Source organism: Bos taurus, chromosome 7, assembly GCF_002263795.3.
Source record: "Bos taurus isolate L1 Dominette 01449 registration number 42190680 breed Hereford chromosome 7, ARS-UCD2.0, whole genome shotgun sequence".
NCBI lineage: Eukaryota > Metazoa > Chordata > Mammalia > Artiodactyla > Bovidae > Bos > Bos taurus.
The window spans coordinates 33,275,748-33,294,958 of record NC_037334.1 but is presented as its reverse complement, the minus strand read 5'-3'; the positions used below and the strand labels follow the sequence as shown (position 1 = coordinate 33,294,958).

Sequence of the window (19,211 nt, the reverse complement as noted above, 5' to 3'; positions counted from 1 at the left end):
TATGGTTCTGGAGTTCACGAGAAAGCTTTGGGCAGAGGCTATCTGTGTATAGATGGTATTTAAATTAATGGGACTGCATGAGTTTCATTTAGAGAGGAAGAGTAGGTGGAGGAGAGGAGAAATCTAATTACTGAGCCTAAGGGAAGTGCAAATATTTGTAATTATTAGGAAATGATGAGAAACCAGCAAGGAAATCAAGAGTAGGTCATGATGTAGAAGTACCAAGGGAAAATGATGTCTAAGAAGCCTAGAGAAATCATTAGATGGAGTAGGGAATAATCAAATTTGTTACACACTGATTACACAAATGAGGACTGAAACTTGAATATTTTCTTGGAGCCTAGATTGCTGATGACCCTTATAGGAGCTATTTTGTTTGAGCCATAGAAACAAAAGCCCGTATGAGTGGCTGCAAGGAAAAAAAAAAAAAAAAATCTGGGAACAAGAAGAGAAAGCTTGCATGGACAAAACCTTAATACACTTTCTAGAATTCCTCTTGTCTGCCAAAAAGAAACACCCTGTTCTCTTTCTGGCCTCAATATCTGAACAGGGGCAAATGGATGGCCCTGGGCATTTGTATCAACTTAAGGGTATTTGCCAAAGCTGATGTCTATGATTTAAAGAATGTCAACTAGAGTTGTTTCTGGTCATTGAATATGCTTCTATTTGTCTCCTTCTGACACTGTTAAATATACAGAAGGTTTCATCACTTCGAATTTAAATGCTTGTTTAAAAATGCTTTCTTACTATTACGTCAAATGGCAAGTTTCAGTTGCATGAAGAAAAAAATTGAATTTGAAAGCCTTTGGGCTTCTACTTCCCAGCTGGTCATAGTTCACAGCATTATCTACTATCTTACTAATATTTCCTGCCTTGTCTATGAATATATTTATGTGTGAGCTGTTGATATCATTGTGGCAAGGCATCAGCCTTCTCTTGCACTAACTTAGTAAGACTTTTTAAGGAGCACAGTGAAAAGTTTCAGACTTAGAACTCTCTGGAGTAACAAACTACTGCTGCTGCTGCTGCTGCTGCTGCTGCTGCTAAGTCACTTCAGTCGTGTCCGACTCTGTGCAACCCCATAGACGGCAGCCCACCAGGCTCCCCCGTCCCTGGGATTCTCCAGGCAAGAACCCTGGAGCGGGTTGCCATTTCCTTCTCCAATGTATGAAAGTGAAAAGTGAAAGTGAAGTCGCTCAGTCGTGTCAGACCCTTTTAGCGACACCATGGACTGCAGCCTACCAGGCTCCTCCGTCCACGGGATTTTCCAGGCAAGAGTACTGGAGTGGGGTGCCATTACTCACTAGCTAATACTGATGACAATGATGTTAATGGTAGTAATATCACCTCTACATCATGATGGCAAAGAAAAAGAAGGTGCCATGCTAATTATATTACACATATTCTCTGAAAGAATCTTTCCTGTAAACTGAGATAGGAATTACTCTTGTCATTTTACAGATGAAGAATAGAGATTTAATGAGGTTAAATAACTTGGCCAGTGTCATATATCTAATCTGTGCAGTCAACTTGGAAAGGCAGGCAGAATCTAGAGCTTATAAGGCTTGAATGCTGTCTTCCCTTTACTAACTTTAATTTATTTAATGAAATAAAGATAACGATTGATGTACTTATTCCTCATTGTGAGTAATGTATATAGGTGTGTGTGTATGTATAACTTTTTATAAAATACATACGTAATTTTGAGATAATTTCTAAAATGAAGATTGGAACATAATTAGTTTAACCCTCTGAATGACCCATTTTTTAAGATCTCTTTCTGAGAACTTTTTTAAAATTTATTTTTTACTGAAATTAAGTGAAGTCGCTCAGTCGTATCCGACTCTTTGCGACCCCATGGACTATAGCCTATCAGACTCCTCCGTCCATGGGATTTTCCAGGCAAGAGTGCTGGAGTGGATTACCATTTCCTTCTCCAGGGGATTTTTCCCTACCCAGGAATAGAACCCGGGTCTCCCGCATTGCAGGCAGATGCTTTACCGTCTGAGCCACCAGGGAAGCCCTGCCTGCCAGACTTTTACTGAAGTATAGTTAAATTACAGTGTTGTGTTATTTCTGATGTACAGCAAAGTTATTAAGTCATGCATATATATGTTTATATAGATTTATATATTCTTACGCATTATGGTTTATTATATGATATTGAATATAGCTCTCTGTGCTATACAATAGGACTTTGTTATTTATACATTCTATGTGTAATAATGTTTACCTCCTAATCTCAGACTCCCAGTCTAGACTTCCTCTATCTACTTCTCCCTTGGCAAAGGGGGAACATGTCTGTTCTCTATGTCTGTGAGTCTATTTCTGTTTCATAAATGAGTTCCTTTGTGTCATATTTTAGATTCTACATATAAATGCTACTATGTGGCAATTTATCTTTCTCTTTCTGACTTATCTAACCTAGTTGATCTCTGGGTGCATTCATGTTGCTGCAAATTTCATTTTTTATGGCTGAATAGTATTCCATTGTGTGTGTGTGCACACATGCACATGTGTGTGTGTGTGTGTGCTCATCTTTATCCATTCATCTGTCAATGGACATTTTGGTTGCTTCTGTATTTCAGCTATTGTAAATAGTGCTACTCTGAACATCAAGGTGAATGTATCATTTCAAATTAAAGTTTTCTCTAATAAATGCCTAGGAGTGGAATTGCTGGATCATATGGCAACTCCGTTTTTAGTTTTTTGAGGAATGCCATACTGTTTTCCATAGTGACTGTACCAATTTTCATTCCCACCAACAGTATAGGAGAGTTCTCTTTTCTCCACACCCTCTCCAGCATTTGTTATTTATAAATTTTTAATGATGACCAGTCTGACCTGTATAAGCTGGTACCTCATTATAGCTTTAATTTGCAAGTCTCTAATAATAAGTGATGTTGAGCATCTTTTTTATGTGCCTATTGGCCATCTATATATTTTCTTTGCAAAAATGTCTATTTAGGTCATCTGCCTAATTGGGGAAGTTTTTGTTGTTGTTGCTGTTGTCTGAGCTGTTTGTATATTTTGGAAATTAAACTCTTGTCGGTCATGTCATTTGCTACTATTTCTTCCCAGTCCATAGGTTGTCTTTTTGCTTTATGGTTTCATTGTTGTGTAAAAGCTCGTAAGTTTGATTAGGTCCTATTTGTTTACTTTTGCTATTATTTCTATTGTCTTGAGAGACTGACCTAAAAAAGCATTGCTATGAATTATATCAGAGAATGTTTTGCCTCTGTTCTCTTCTAGTAGTTTTAGAGGTCATGTCATATCTAAGTCTTTAAATTTTGATAATCTTGTGATTTTATCTTTTCTTTTGTGGATGTGGTGTATCACATTGATTGATTTGCAAATTGTTGAACCATTCCTGTGACCCTGGGATGAATCCAACTTGGTTATGATGCATGGACTTTTTTATGTGTTGTTGGATTCAATTTGCTAATTCTTTGTTACAGCTAATGTAATGCCCAGAATTGACTCCTTTGAGAGAAAAAGCTTAACATTTTTTACAAAAAGTCTTTCTGATAGTAAGAAAAATGCCTACTTCTATACACTATCCTTTTCCCATTATTATCCTAAATTGAGCTATTACTTAATCATGCTGTTACTTGTTCTTATATTCTTGCCTGGAGAAATCAGAAAAATATTTTTAAATTTTAAAATCAGTGACTGTTTAAGCTGGGATGTTGCTGTTTTCCTGCTTTTGAACTTGAACTGAACAATTGGTTTTACTTGGGTCTCCAGTCTGTTGGCTTTTGGAATGAAGCCTACAGTATTGGCTCTCCTGGTTCGCATGCCTTTGGACTGGTGTTGGAACTACAATATTAACTTTCCAGCATTTTCAGCTTACTGACTGCAGATTGCAGGACTTCCTGGCTTCCATAATCATCTAAGCCAGTTCCTTATAATCCTTCTCTGTATTCCTCTCTCTGTATGCATTCAGTTTCTTATGTTTCTCCAATACAGACACTGTTTTTTAAAAAGTTGGTTTACTTATGCTGGCAGATTCTTCTTCTTTTTTTTTTTTTTTAATAAGCATGGGTGAATTCCAGGAAATGGTTCAAAATGGGTGAATAATGGGATATTCTTGTGCTTTCACGCTAATATGATTCACACATAACTATATATAGCTATGTGTACAGACAGAAGCAGTGTGTGTTCCAAGGATGTGCTTTGAAATATTTAACAAAGAAATCCAAGCCAAAAGGTATTGTATTTTCATCTCAAATGTCCTTGTTTAAACTCCTGCAGTTTTCATATTGAGAAGTCACTAGCATACGTAATCTCTGTCAGCAAAGGCTGCAAACTGAAAAATGTCGAAGCTTGAGAAACTGTATTGTTGAGGTTTAGAGGATGACCTTGGCCCATCCATGTTCACAATGGACAGTAACTTGATTAGCACATTAGTTCAGGTTTGAGAAAATCAATTAGGAACAAAGAAATAGTACCACTGTTTTCTTCCAGATAAGTTTTCATTTTGTGGGTTTCTTCTGTTCTGAAACACTGACTCTCCATGATGTTTTTAGAAAACACTGTTCCCTGGAACTGCTCTCAAATCTTTTTACACATGTCAGAGCAACACTAAAGAACACACAAATGTTTGCTTTAGTTAGATAATATTTGAAGTTCCTTCTGCTTTTGTTAATATTGACCTTCTTAAAGAGAACCAAAAGTGGAGTTGCTCAGTCGTGTCCGACTCTTTGCAACCCCATGGACTGCAGCCTACCAGGCTCCTCTGTCCATGGGATTTTCCAAGCAAGAATACTGGAATGGGTTGCCATTTCCTTCTCCAGGAGATCTTCCCAACCCAGGGATCCAACCCAGGTCTCCTGAATTGTAGGCAGACACTTTACCATCTGAGCCACCAGGGAACTTCTCAAAAGGGAGGTAAATAAGGACACAGAAGGAGGAATGACAGGCCGGAAACTGCAGAGTAACAGGTCTCATCTGTTAAGTAATGGCCATGTAATAGTAGGCACCATGCCAAGAGTTTTATTATTGTTGTCTCAATTTTCCAGCAATCAGAAATGGAAATGCTATTGTTATGCTAATTTGTACAGATTTAGAAAACTAGGACATTACCAACTTACATAAACTCACACTGGTAGAAAGTGTATGTGCATGCTAAGTCACTTCAGTCGTACCAGACTCTGCGACTCTATGGATGTGTCACCGACCAGGCTTCTCTGTCCATGGGAATTCTCCAGGCAAGAATACTAAAATAGGTTGCCTTTCCTCCTCCAGGGGTTCTTCCAAGCCAGGGACTGAACCCGAGTCTCGTAAGTCTCCTGCATTGGCAGATGAATTCTTTACCACTAGTGCCATGTGGAAAGCCCAGTAGAAAGTGACTTGAGGTATAATTTAAATGCAATTTTTGAGTAATTCAGAAACCAAACTCTTAATTGGTATGCCAACTTATGAATGAAGAAAAGAGATAGAATAAAGAGAAAGAGGGAAGTGAGGATAAGATAAAAAAGAAAATTAATTTTAAAATATTTCATTGTAAAATATATTTTTATTATGAAATATTTGGTAAAATAACAGAAAATATGGAAAAAGTCAGACAGCCACAAACCATAGGACCTCTTTTATATTTTCCCTTAGTTATTATGCTATATGTAAATTTGCTTGATTGTGTTCCTATTATACATGCGCTTTAGTTATTTTATTTCCTCACTTGGGATTTCCCTGGTGGTCCAGTGATTAAGACTCTGTGCTACCAATGCAGGGGGCCGGGGTTCAGTCCCCTGGTCAGAGAACTAAAATCCCACATGCCAGACTGCATGTCATAAAAACAAAAACAAAGTTTTCTCACTGAACATTTACCTTCAGTATTTTCCGAGTTATTATAAATCTTTGTAAACACGTTTATGTGGTATAATATGTTAAGAAAATGAACCCACAACATACTTATGTTTGTTGAAAGCATTTAGTTGTTCTCTCTGATACACACTACAAATATGAACACCAGTATCCACACAACTTTTTCCCAGTTTTGGATTAGTCTTATATCTCTGAATAATTATTTTATGCAAACTTCTAAAATACTAGACTCTTGACAATTTTTTTTATTTTTTAACTTTACAATATTGTAATGGTTTTGCCGTATATCGAAATGAATCCTCCACAGGTATACATGTGTTCCCCATCCTGAACCCTCCTCCCTCCTCCCTCCCCAAGGATGTTATTAACAACTACCCTCTTATATAGAATTGCTATATATTTATTTTTAAAATGAATTTTAAAAACCCTTAACATCCAAGCCTTTTCACTCTTCCACAGCAAATTTCCTTGTGATAAATTGTACATCATTTATTTTTAAGATAGAGCACCTCAGTGTTAACTTTCCAAAAATCTTAGAATACTGATAAGATTCTTTCCTACAACTGTGACACCTATTTTTTTTTTTAATTCTTCTTTAGACATTGCAAGTAAGTCTTTTATCAATACGTATTAGGAATATTCAAATGAAGATTAACTCTTTCACAAAGTAAGCACCGTGTTCATAAATTTTTAATTTTATTTTATTTTATTTTTATTTTATCTTCTTATCACCTTATCACCACTTCTTATCACCTTTAGTTACTTAGACTTTCATCATCATATTACTGAAGTGTAAATCACACACCTGACTTGGTTTTCAAAATCATCTATGGAGTTTTGAGTCCAGAGAGATTATCAAAGCATATTATTATTATTATTATTATTTTGGTCTTGCACCTCTTCACCCCTTTAAATTTGAGAGAAAGGGCTATAGTATTCCTGGGGAAAAGACTGTTCACTGAACTTATAGCAGAGGAAGTTCTAGTTTCTAAAATTTTGTTTTTTGTTCTAATTATACCCTCAATTGTATCTTGGTTTCCTAATACTCATGTAGTCTGTCAAAATTTAAATCTATATGGAATGTTGGAAGAGGCTGATTTTTCTAGTTTTATGGCTGCATTTTAAACAGTAGTCATCCTTTGAATTTGAATATGTTTAATGTCAATAAATAATTTAATGGTTTAACATTCTGACCTTCTTCAACTGTGGATAATCACATATAATGAATATTAAGTAACTGAACACAATGGTACAGTGAGGAAGAAACCTACTCACTAAAAGCCTGAATACAAATATGAACATAAGATGTAAATATAAGAATTATAGGTATATACTGACCTCTAAAATGCTTATATTTTCAATTAATACAGCAACTCTGGAGCCAGGTACAATTATCATCCCTATTTTATAGATGGGAAAACTGAATCATATAAGAAAAGGCAAACAATTAAAAAGGTTCTATGTTTAGTAGCATAATCAGTCATGTCTGACTTTTTGCAACCCTATGGACTGTAGCCAGCCAGGCTCCTTTGTCCACGGGGATTCCCCAGGCAAGAATACTGGAGTAGGTTGCCATTCCCTTCTCCAGGGGATCTTCCCAGCCCAGGGATCAAACCCAGGTCTCCTGCAATGGAGGCAGATTCTTTACCATCTGAGCCACCAGGGAAGCCCATATTAAAAAAGTAAATTGACTTATTTTGACTTCAGGAGTGTGCTATTTAGCGGATAAGAAGGAGATCTTCTGATTGGCACATTCTAGGACAAGTTTGTAGACTATTTGATGTATTTGTTGGTGGGTGACTGGGTAAAGAACCATAGGTTTGAGTTGGCCGTAGGTTAAAGGTGGGATGAGGAGTGAAATCTAAGAATGAAAACTGAGTGAACAAAAATGTGTTTCAGAGAAATTTTTGAATGGATTTAAAATCAAATAAATGGGAAAGATTTCACTATGAGAGAATAAAGCGTACCTGGGGTTTACAGTGTTGTGCATTTTTTGCCAAAAATATTCATGTGTCATTAAAAATGGAAAGAACCACATTTTTAAAAATAACCAGTGAGAACAAACTCTGTTGAAGAAATACCTGTGACAAAATGGATGAGGACATACTGTGAAGGCCTTTAACAATAATCTGGAGTTTTTTATCAAGCATTTAAGATATTTAGGACAGTACATTCTGATTCATTTTTATTTCTTCCATAATTGGTGATATTTGGTATGGGAATATAAAATTCAGAATGGTTATTTCCAGATCATCTCTCAATTAAAAAATGCCCCCAAAATGTGAGAGATCTAAAATGGTCTTAAGTATAATTGTAAATGGACATTCCAAAAGTTAGGCATCCTGCCAAATCAATTTTCATTATCTGTTGCTGAATAACAAATATTTCCAAAACCTGATGACTTAAAACAGCCATATTCATCCATTACCTCTGGTGGTTTCCATGGGTCTCAGCTGGAGGATTCACACATTGGAGGTTGGGACTACTTAAGTCTCATCCACGCACAGATTGGCCCTGGGAGCCTGCTATAGCTATTGTTGGTATGCCTACCTAGGACCGCTTCATTTAGCCTGGGATTCCTTACAACATGGTGGCTGGGTTCCAAGAGCAAGTGTCTTAAGTCAGAGGGTGATCTAGTCTGAGGTCCTTTTGCTTTTTATTACCTAGCCTCAGAAATCATTGAGCACCACATCCCCTACATATTATTGATTAAGGTAGTTACTAAACTCCACCCAGTTTGAAGACAGAGAGACCCTAGACCTCACATTTCACTGGAGGATTGCCATCACATTTTTATTGAAATGTGCAGGAAGGGATATGTGTTCGTGTATGTGTATGTATCACCATGCTTAGAAAATACAATCTGCCGTTCCATCTGAGGGTTCTAAAACTTGCCAGGGCCTGGCAAGCCAGGTAGGAAGCAATGAGTCACACTTGTCTCCAGAAGATACTTTATTAAGCATGACAGGGACTAGGCCAACTCACAAGAGGAGACTTTATTTTTGTTTTTCTTTAGCCTGTACATTTTGGTGAGTATTTGTTCTGAGAAAATAGGAATTTACTTCATGGCATATGACTGGAAACAGATTTAAAAAATAAAATAATTGTGTCAAAGATGAAATAACTGTCAAGAATGGCATTGCAGTTGTTTGTAAATCTCATGACATTTGGACATGTTGAACTGTCAAGGCTAAAGATTAGTTGCCTGGCACAAAGACAACTCTGGAGATTGGTGGATTATATCAGAATGATGTTATTTGTTGTTCGGATGGAAACTACCTCTGAAGTACTGGGCACTCTGTCTGGAGGCCTGCCACGAGTTGCCTAATATTAGGAGGATACTCGACCCATTGGCCTAGCTGCTGTAATCAATTTAGGCATTTAACCCAGGCATTCCAGGAATTTGTTGCAAGTTTCAAAGGTTATCCTGACTGGGTTATGGATCTAACTTGACATTAAGTATCTGTTATGGACCAACCATTGTATGTTGCAAGTATAAAAATGAACAAGGTCCTCTCTGTCCTGTACTGTATCTACCAAAAGAAAGAGACATGAGAATAGGTGATTTCACTACAGGATGGAAGTGCCCTGGTAAAGAGGGAGATCTGTGAAGCAGAGGTCATTTCCATCACGATGTGGGCAGAGTGGGATTGAAATGTTCCCTGATGGAATCCAAGCTCCTAGCCTTTCCACCCCACCATATTGGCCTACTGTTGTCCTCAGTCTCTTAAAAGTATTCTCTAAAATAAAACAACAATGTGTTTACCTTTCCCCCACAGAAAAACGAAAGATTCAATTGTTGAAACAGCTTAACCATCAATGGACTCTGCAATGCTAAATAAAAACAAGACAGATAAGTCAATTCCACTCCTGTACTTGATGGTTTATTGAAGGAGGTCTAATTTTTTACTATTTAAATTTTAAGTCAGTGGACAGCAGCACACATCAGTACATAACAGTCTTAAGAACATTTTGCTCATTTCAGAAAATGAAGAACTGACCGGGTGTTTCTCTTTGGTTGAAGATAAAGCTTAATTTTTGTTTGTCTTCCCAATTATTTACATTTCATTGAGAATTTCCGCTACAGTTCAGATTAGTATTTCAAGATGAGCATATATGTTTCAGATACATGTTAACACATTACCTTCAGTTCTGGTAGTCCTGTTATCTTGAAGTTTGCTCTCCAAGATGAAATGAAATACAAAAATACATTTTAAATTGATATGTGCAAAATTATCTTGAATGTAATATGTTAAGCAACTCTCAGCCTAAATATTAGGATATTTATCTTTTGCTCTCCTTTATTTTGCTCTTTTAGAAAATATTTGGACAATCTAGTCCTTCCCTCTATGTCTAACATAGGATCCATATGTTATTTATACTAAAACCCAGTTCTAATAATGTTATTTTACTAAAGAGAGAAGTCCCAGTAAACATCCTGGATTAGAATCTTGGCTCTGCCATTTCCTAGCAATGTGACCTTAAATTGTTTAGCCTTTCTCGGCTTCAGTTTTATCCTCTATAAAATATGGATAATAGCAAAACCCACTTCATAGGGTTGTTATAGAATAAATAACTAAGCTTTGTATTTTAATAAAGAATAAAAAGTAAGCTCATTTGCCTAATTTTGCAAGGCTCTTTATAAAAGACACTTTCTGAAATGTATCTTATGCTTTAAAAAATGTATGTTCCAACTGACCAGAAACATGCCTAATTTTCTGAATGTTGGTTATTAGCTCCAACTTTCTCACCTTTGCAGATGCTACTCTCTTTCCCATCTCTATCTACTTCCCCTTACCAGTTGAATGTAATGTAGCCTATTCTAAGGAAAATATCCGTAAGGTTTCAAAATATAGGAATGTCCAGCACAATACAAAATTTATTGCCATTTACACTGGTTTAGTCTGAGGATATGGGTATAGGGTGGTGATCCTTAGACTTACTGGCCAAATGGCAACAAGTGGAACGGGATTGGGTTCTTAATTTGCCTACCAAAAGATACCTTTAAGCTAATAATAGTTTTCCCTTATCCATGATAGTAATCATGTCCTCCTTCTCTACTCAAAACCGTTTCTGTGATTCATAGTTGATTTATTTGATTTCTTATTTAGGATCATCAGCTAGTACTTTGTAAACACTTTACTGAAACATGATTGACTTAGAAAAAGATCAGATCAGATCAGATGAGTCGCTCAGTCATGTCCGACTCTTTGCTACCCCATGAATCGCAGCCCGCTGGGCCTCCCTGTCCATCACCAAATCCGGAGGTCACTCAGACTCACGTCCATTGAGTCAGTGATGCCATCCAGCCATCTCATCCTCTGTTGTCCCCTTCTCCTCTTGCCCCCAATCCCTCCCAGCATCAGAGTCTTTTCCAATGAGTCAACTCTTCGCATGAGGTGGCCAAAGTACTGGAGTTTCAGCTTTAGCATCATTCCTTCCAAAGAAATCCCAGGGCTGATCTCCTTCAGAATGGACTGGTTGGATCTCCTTGCAGTCCAAGGGACTCTCAAGAGTCTTCTCCAACACCACAGTTCGCAACGGGTTTGCCGCCAGGACACAGGTGTCGTGAAAACCACCATTAAACCTAAGCCAAAATGGGAAAGGAGAAGACCCACATCAACATCATTGTCATTGGGCACGTAGATTCAGGGAAGTCTACCACGACTGGCCATCTGATCTACAAATGTGGCGGGATCGACAAGAGAACAATTGAAAAGTTTGAGAAGGAGGCTGCCGAGATGGGAAAGGGCTCCTTCAAATATGCCTGGGTCTTGAACAAACTTAAAGCTGAACGTGAGCGTGGTATCACCATTGATATCTCCCTGTGGAAATTTGAGACCAGCAAGTACTATGTTACCATCATTGATGCCCCAGGACACAGAGACTTCATCAAAAACATGATTACAGGCACATCCCAGGCTGACTGTGCTGTCCTGATTGTTGCTGCTGCTGTTGGTGAATTTGAAGCTGGTATCTCCAAGAACGGGCAGACCCGTGAGCATGCCCTTCTGGCTTACACCCTGGGTGTGAAACAACTAATTGTTGGCGTTAACAAAATGGATTCCACTGAGCCACCCTATAGCCAGAAGAGATACGAGGAAATTGTTAAGGAAGTCAGCACCTACATTAAGAAAATTGGCTACAACCCCGACACAGTAGCATTTGTGCCAATTTCTGGCTGGAATGGTGACAACACGCTGGAGCCAAGTGCTAACATGCCATGGTTCAAGGGACGGAAAGTCACCCATAAGGACGGCAATGCCAGTGGAACCACCCTGCTTGAAGCTCTGGATTGCATCCTGCCACCAACTCGCCCAACTGACAAACCCTTGCGTTTGCCTCTCCAGGATGTCTATAAAATTGGTGGTATTGGTACTGGCCCTGTGGGTCGTGTGGAGACTGGTGTTCTCAAACCTGGCATGGTGGTCACCTTTGCTCCAGTCAGTGTAACAACTGAAGTGAAGTCTGTAGAAATGCACCATGAAGCATTGAGTGAAGCCCTTCCTGGGGACAATGTGGGCTTTAACATCAAGAACGTGTCTGTCAAAGATGTCCGTCGTGGCAATGTGGTTGGTGACAGCAAAAATGATCCACCCATGGAAGCTGCTGGCTTCACAGCTCAGGTGATTATTTTGAACCATCCAGGCCAAATCAGTGCTGGATATGCACCTGTGCTGGATTGTCACACAGCTCACATTGCTTGCAAGTTTGCTGAGCTGAAGGAGAAGATTGATCATCGTTCTGGGAAAAAGCTGGAAGATGGCCCTAAATTCTTGAAATCTGGTGACGCTGCCATCGTTGATATGGTTCCTGGCAAGCCCATGTGTGTCGAGAGCTTCTCTGATTATCCTCCCCTGGGCCGTTTTGCTGTGCGTGACATGAGACAGACAGTCGCTGTGGGTGTCATCAAAGCAGTGGACAAGAAGGCAGCTGGAGCTGGCAAGGTCACCAAGTCTGCCCAGAAAGCTCAGAAGGCTAAATGAATATTATCCCCAATACCTGCCACCCCAGTCTTAATCAGTGGTGGAAGAACGGTCTCAGAACTGTTTCTCTCAATTGGCCATTTAAGTTTAATAGTAAAAGACTGGTTAATGATAACAATGCATCGTAAAACCTTCAGAAGGAAAGGAGAATGTTTTTGTGGACCATATGTTTTGTGTGTGGCAGATTAAGTTATTAGTTTTTAAAATCAGTACTTTTTAATGAAAACAACTTGACCAAAAATCTGTCACAGAATTTGAGACCCATTAAAAAAAGTTTAATGAGAAAAAAAAAAACAAAAGCATCAATTCTTCGGCGCTCAGCCTTCTTCACTGTCCAACTCTCACATCCATACATGACCACAGGAAAAACCATAGCTTTGACTAGACGAACCTTTGTTGGCAAAGTAATGTCTCTGCTTTTGAATATGCTATCTAGGTTGGTCATAACTTTCCTTCCAAGGAGTAAGTGTCTTAATTTCATGGCTGCAGTCACCATCTGCAGTGATTTTGGAGCCCAGAAAAATAAAGTCTGACACTGTTTCCACTGTTTTCCCATCTATTTCCCATGAAGTGGTGGGACCGAATGCCATGATCTTCGTTTTCTGAATGTTGAGCTTTAAACCAACTTTTTCACTCTCCACTTTCACTTTCATCAAGAGGCTTTTGAGTTCCTCTTCACTTTCTGCCATAAGGGTGGTGTCATCTACATATCTGAGGTTATTGATATTTCTCCCGGCAATCTTGATTCCAGCTTGTGTTTCTTCCAGCCCAGCGTTTCTCATGATGTACTCTGCATAGAAGTTAAATAAACAGGGTGACAATATATAGCCTTGACTAACTCCTTTTCCTATTTGGACCAGTCTGTTGTTCCATGTCCACTTCTAACTGTTGCTTCCTGACCTGCATACAGATTTCTCAAGAGGCAGGTCAGGTGGTCTGGTATTCCCATCTCTTGAAGAATTTTCCACAGTTTATTGTGACCCACACAGTCAAAGGCTCTGGCATAGTCAATAAAGCAGAAATAGATGTTTTTCTGGAACTCTCTTCCTTTTTCGATGATCCAGCGGATATTGGCAATTTGATCTCTGGTTCCTCTGCCTTTTCTAAAACCAGCTTGAACATCAGGAAGTTCACGGTTCACCTATTGCTGAAGCCTGGCTTGGAGAATTTTGAGCATTACTTTACTAGCGTGTGAGATGAGTGCAATTGTGTGGTAGTTTGAGCATTCTTTGGCATTGCCTTTCTTTGGGATTGGAATGAAAACTGACCTTTTCCAGTCCTGTGGCCACTGCTGAGTTTTCCAAATTTGCTGGCATATTGAGTGCAGCACTTTCACTGCATCATCTTTCATGATTTGGAATAGCTCAACTGGAATTCCATCACCTCCACTAGCTTTGTTCGTAGTGATGCTTTCTAAGGCCCACTTGACTTCACATTCCAGGATGTCTGGCTCTCGATCAGTGATCACACCATCATGATTATCTGGGTCATGAAGATCTTTTTTGTACAGTTCTTCTGTGTATTCTTGCCATCTCTTCTTAATATCTTCTGCTTCTGTTAGGTCCATTTCTGTCCTTTATCGAGTTCATCTTTGCGTGAAATGTTCCTTTGGTATCTCTGATTTTCTTGAAAAGATCCCCAGTCTTTCCCATTCTGTTGTTTTCTTCTATTTCTTTGCATTGATCGCTGAAGAAGGCTTTCTTATCTCTTCTTGCTATTCTTTGGAACTCTGCATTCAGATGTTTATATCTTTCCTTTTCTCCTTTGCTTTTCACTTCTCTTCTTTTCACAGCTATTTGTAAGGCCTGCCCAGACAGCCATTCTGCTTTTTTGCATTTCTTTTCTATGGGAATGGTCTTGATCCCTGTCTCCTGTACAATGTCACGAACCTCATTCCATAGTTCATCAGGCACTCTATCTATCAGATCTAGGCCCTTAAATCTATTTCTCACTTCCACTGTATAATCATAAGGGATTTGATTTAGGTCATACCTGAATGGTCAAGTGGTTTTCCCTACTTTCTTCAATTTAAGTCTGAATTTGGCAAGAAGGAGTTCATGGTCTGAGCCACACTCAGCTCCTGGTCTTGTTTTTGCTGACTGTATAGAGCTTCTCCATCTTTGGCTGCAAAGAATATAGTCAATCTGATTTCAGTGTTGACCATCTGGTGATGTCCATGTGTAGAGTCTTCTCTTGTGTTGTTGGAAGACGGTGTTTGTTATGACCAGTGCATTTTCTTGGTAGAACTCTATTAGTCTTTGCCCTGCTTCATTCCGTATTCCAAGGCCAAATGTGCCTGTTACTCCAGGTGTTTCTTGACTTCCTACTTTTGCATTCCAGTCCCCTATAATGAAAAGAACATCTTTTTGGGGTGTTAGTTCTAAAAGGTCTTGTAGGGCTTCATAGAACCGTTCAACTTCAGCTTCTTCAGGATTACTGGTTGGGGCATAGAAAAAGATACGTATATATATTTAATGTATACAACTTAATGACTTTGGAGATAAGTATATGTTTGTATCATATACTTGAAATTAGTATCATAATCAATGCCATAAACATATCCGTTACCTCCAGAATTTTCCTCTTGCCCTTTTTACTTACTATTTTCATTTGTGATTAGAAAACAATATCTACCCTTTTAGTACATTTTTAAGAGGTATCTTCTCTCTCATGCTCCTTTCAGCTATTATTTTTGCTCCATATTCTAAGTCATGATTTTGAGAAAACGCTTGACTATAAGAATGTTTTCCTCTCAATAGAATATAAACAAACAATAAATCTCATTGTCAAATATTCTGTTACCTGAGCAAACCCTCATGTCCCAGCCTCTCCCTGCCTGGATCCTTTGAGATCTGGCAGTTTCTTGATTTTGCCCCTTTGCGATCTTCTCTTGCTTTTAAATGCCTATGGTAGTTTGTGCCTATGTTACTCTATCCATCTGCTATTTTTCTGTCCTGAACTAATTGGGACACTTAACTTTTTTACTAGGAAATAGTGAATGGCTGGAGAGGGGTTTGCCTCATTTTCCTGTTTACCTCAAGTATTTTGTCAGTGAAAGTGAAAGTGAAGTCATGCCTGACTCTGCGATCTCATGGACTGTATCCCACCAGGCTCCTCCGTCCATGGGATTCTCCAGGCAAGAATACTGGAGTAGGGTGCCATTGCCTTCTCCAGGGGATCTTCCCAACCCAGGGATCGAACCTAGGTCTCCCACATTGCAGGCAGATGCTTTAACCTCTGAGCCACCAGGGAAGCCCAGTGTTTTCTTTTATCCTAATTCTGTAATTATTGGTAATACTTTTATGCTCATTTTGTAGTGACTGATTCAATGTTAAAGTTTTAGAAAATTTTGCTTTTTTCAGAGATCTTCAAACTTTTGAGAGGTAACTAATATACCTAGGATTCTCAACAGCTGAAATTGATGCTTGAACTGTTTGGGGGCGAGTTTGAGGTCAAACATGTCTGAGTTCGTATTAGTATGTAGCTGCTTCTAGATCTGCCATCTCCCCAGGTTCCAGTTTATGTAACTGTAAAATGGAGAAGGAGAAATTGTGAATTGTTTGGTGAAGGTGGAACAAGATCTTGACTATAAGTTCAAGTCCATGTCTCATAATGACCATTCAGTTAAGGTTAGGTATTATTATTACTATGAATAAAAATGAGTGTATATGTATATATAATCATAATTATTCATCACAGTTCTGATGCATAGTAGTAAACCATGAAGAAAGCTTCTCTGATCCTCATTGGTTATATATATTTTGTATTCTTTAGATTTAATCTAATAGTATTCCAAATTATTTCAATACCAGTCTAATAATAGTATTTTTATTTAAAAATAGTAAACTCATAGAGATTAATACCATTGCAAATTGTATAAAAAGTGTTTTGAATGAATTGTCTTGATTCTTTAAAAAAACAAGATAAAATAAAAGTTTTAGAATGGTGTCTTCTTTAAGAGACATGCTAAAGTTTTGCAAGAGTAGCTTATGTTTCTATTTGATGTGTTTAAGAGAAAAAGGAATCCTAAGATTGCTATCAGAGTTTTTTTTTTTTTTTTTTTCTCTAATTTTATTTTATTTTTAAACTTTACATAATTGTATTAGTTTTGCCAAATATCAAAATGAATCCGCCACAGGTATACATGTGTTCCCCATCCTGAACCCTCCTCCCTCCTCCCTCCTCATACCATCCCTCTGGGCCATCCCAGTGCACTAGCCCCAAGCATCCAGCATCATGCATCGAACCTGGACTGGCAACTCGTTTCCTACATGATATTTTACATGTTTCATTGCCATTCTCCCAAATCTTCCCACCCTCTCCCTCTCCCATAGAGTCCATAAGACTGTTCTATACATCAGTGTCTCTTTTGCTGTCTCGTACACCGGGTTATTGTTACCATCTTTCTAAATTCCATATATATGTGTTAGTATACTGTATTTATGTTTTTCCTTCTGGCTTACTTCACTCTGTATAATAGGCTCCAGTTTCATCCACCTCATTAGAACTGATTCAAATGTATTCTTTTTAATGGCTGAGTAATACTCCATTGTGTATATGTACCACAGCTTTCTTATCCATTCATCTGCTGATGGACATCTAGGTTGCTTCCATGTCTTGGCTATTATAAATAGTGCTGCGATGAACATTGGGGTACACGTGTCTCTTTCCCTTCTGGTTTCCTCAGTGTGTATGCCCAGCAGTGGGGTTGCTGGATCATAAGGCAGTTCTATTTCCAGTTTTTTAAGGAATCTCCACACTGTTCTCCATAGTGGCTGTACTAGTTTGCATTCCCACCAACAGTGTAAGAGGGTTCCCTTTTCTCCACACCCTCTCCAGCATTTATTATTTGTAGACTTTTGGATCGCAGCCATTCTGACTGGTGTGAAATGGTACCTCATAGTGGTTTTGATTTGCATTTCTCTGATAATGAGTGATGTTGAGCATCTTTTCACCACAAAAAAAGAAAACTACAGGCCAATATCACTGATGAACATAGATGCAAAAATCCTTAACAAAATTCTAGCAATCAGAATCCAACAACACATTAAAAAGATCATACACCATGATCAAGTGGGCTTTATCCCAGGGATGCAAGGATTCTTCAATATCCGCAAATCAATCAATGTAATACACCACATTAACAAATTGAAAAATAAAAACCATATGATTATCTCAATAGATGCAGAGAAAGCCTTTGACAAAATTCAACATCCATTTATGATAAAAACTCTCCAGAAAGCAGGAATAGAAGGAACATACCTCAACATAATAAAAGCTATATATGACAAACCCACAGCAAACATTATCCTCAATGGTGAAAAATTGAAAGCATTTCCTCTAAAGTCAGGAACAAGACAAGGGTGCCCACTTTCACCATTACTATTCAACATAGTTTTGGAAGTTTTGGCCACAGCAATCAGAGCAGAAAAAGAAATAAAAGGAATCCAAATTGGAAAAGAAGAAGTAAAACTCTCACTATTTGCAGATGACATGATCCTCTACGTAGAAAACCCTAAAGAGTCCACCAGAAAATTACTAGAAATAATCAATGACTACAGTAAAGTTGCAGGATATAAAATCAACACACAGAAATCCCTTGCATTCCTATACACTAATAATGAGAAAACAGAAAGAGAAATTAAGGAAACAATTCCATTCACCATTGCAACGGAAAGAATAAAATACTTAGGAATATATCTACCTAAAGAAACTAAAGACCTATGTATAGAAAACTATAAAACACTGGTGAAAGAAATCAAAGAGGATACTAATAGATGGAGAAATATACCATGTTCATGGATTGGAAGAATCAATATAGTGAAAATGAGTATACTACCCAAAGCAATTTATTGATTCAACGCAATCCCTATCAAGCTACCAACAGAGTTTTTTTCCTTATGCAGTATGACAGCTTGAATCTTTATATGGTATTTTGGATGTCTATCATTTTCATCATCAAAATGTCTGAGAAGATAAACTAGTATAACCAAGGCATTATAGTATGTTATAGTTTTAGCATACATACTAATGAAGATATCATTCCCCTCTTCTATAAATTTGGGTAGCATACTTACCTCACTTGACATCTATATGCTGCTTCTAAAACACTCTCTTTCAAATATAAATTTCAAATCAAAACACTCTACTTATTAAAATGAAAAAATACTTGTATACATGGGGAGTGAAATGCAAAATAACTTTTAGAACACAGTGGATGCTTAGTAAATATTCCTGACTAAATTGACAATCGACATGACCAAATTGTAAAATGCCATGTTCAGGACCAGCCCATTTGTTATACTTTGTTTTATTTTATTTTGTCTTGACATATATTACATCAACCAATACATTATATGAAGTGTTTGAATCATAGTAAACAATAATTTTTTTATATTG

The 19,211-nt window shown here is 37.9% G+C and overlaps 1 protein-coding gene and 1 pseudogene across 4 annotated transcripts in view; both read left to right on the top strand.

Moving 5' to 3' along the window:
- Positions 1 to 19,211, top strand: part of PRR16 (proline rich 16) — a 292,995-nt gene that overhangs the window by 93,579 nt on the left and 180,205 nt on the right. The gene's annotated exons all lie outside the window — the stretch shown is intronic.
- Positions 11,409 to 12,979, top strand: LOC782989 (elongation factor 1-alpha 1; annotated as a pseudogene).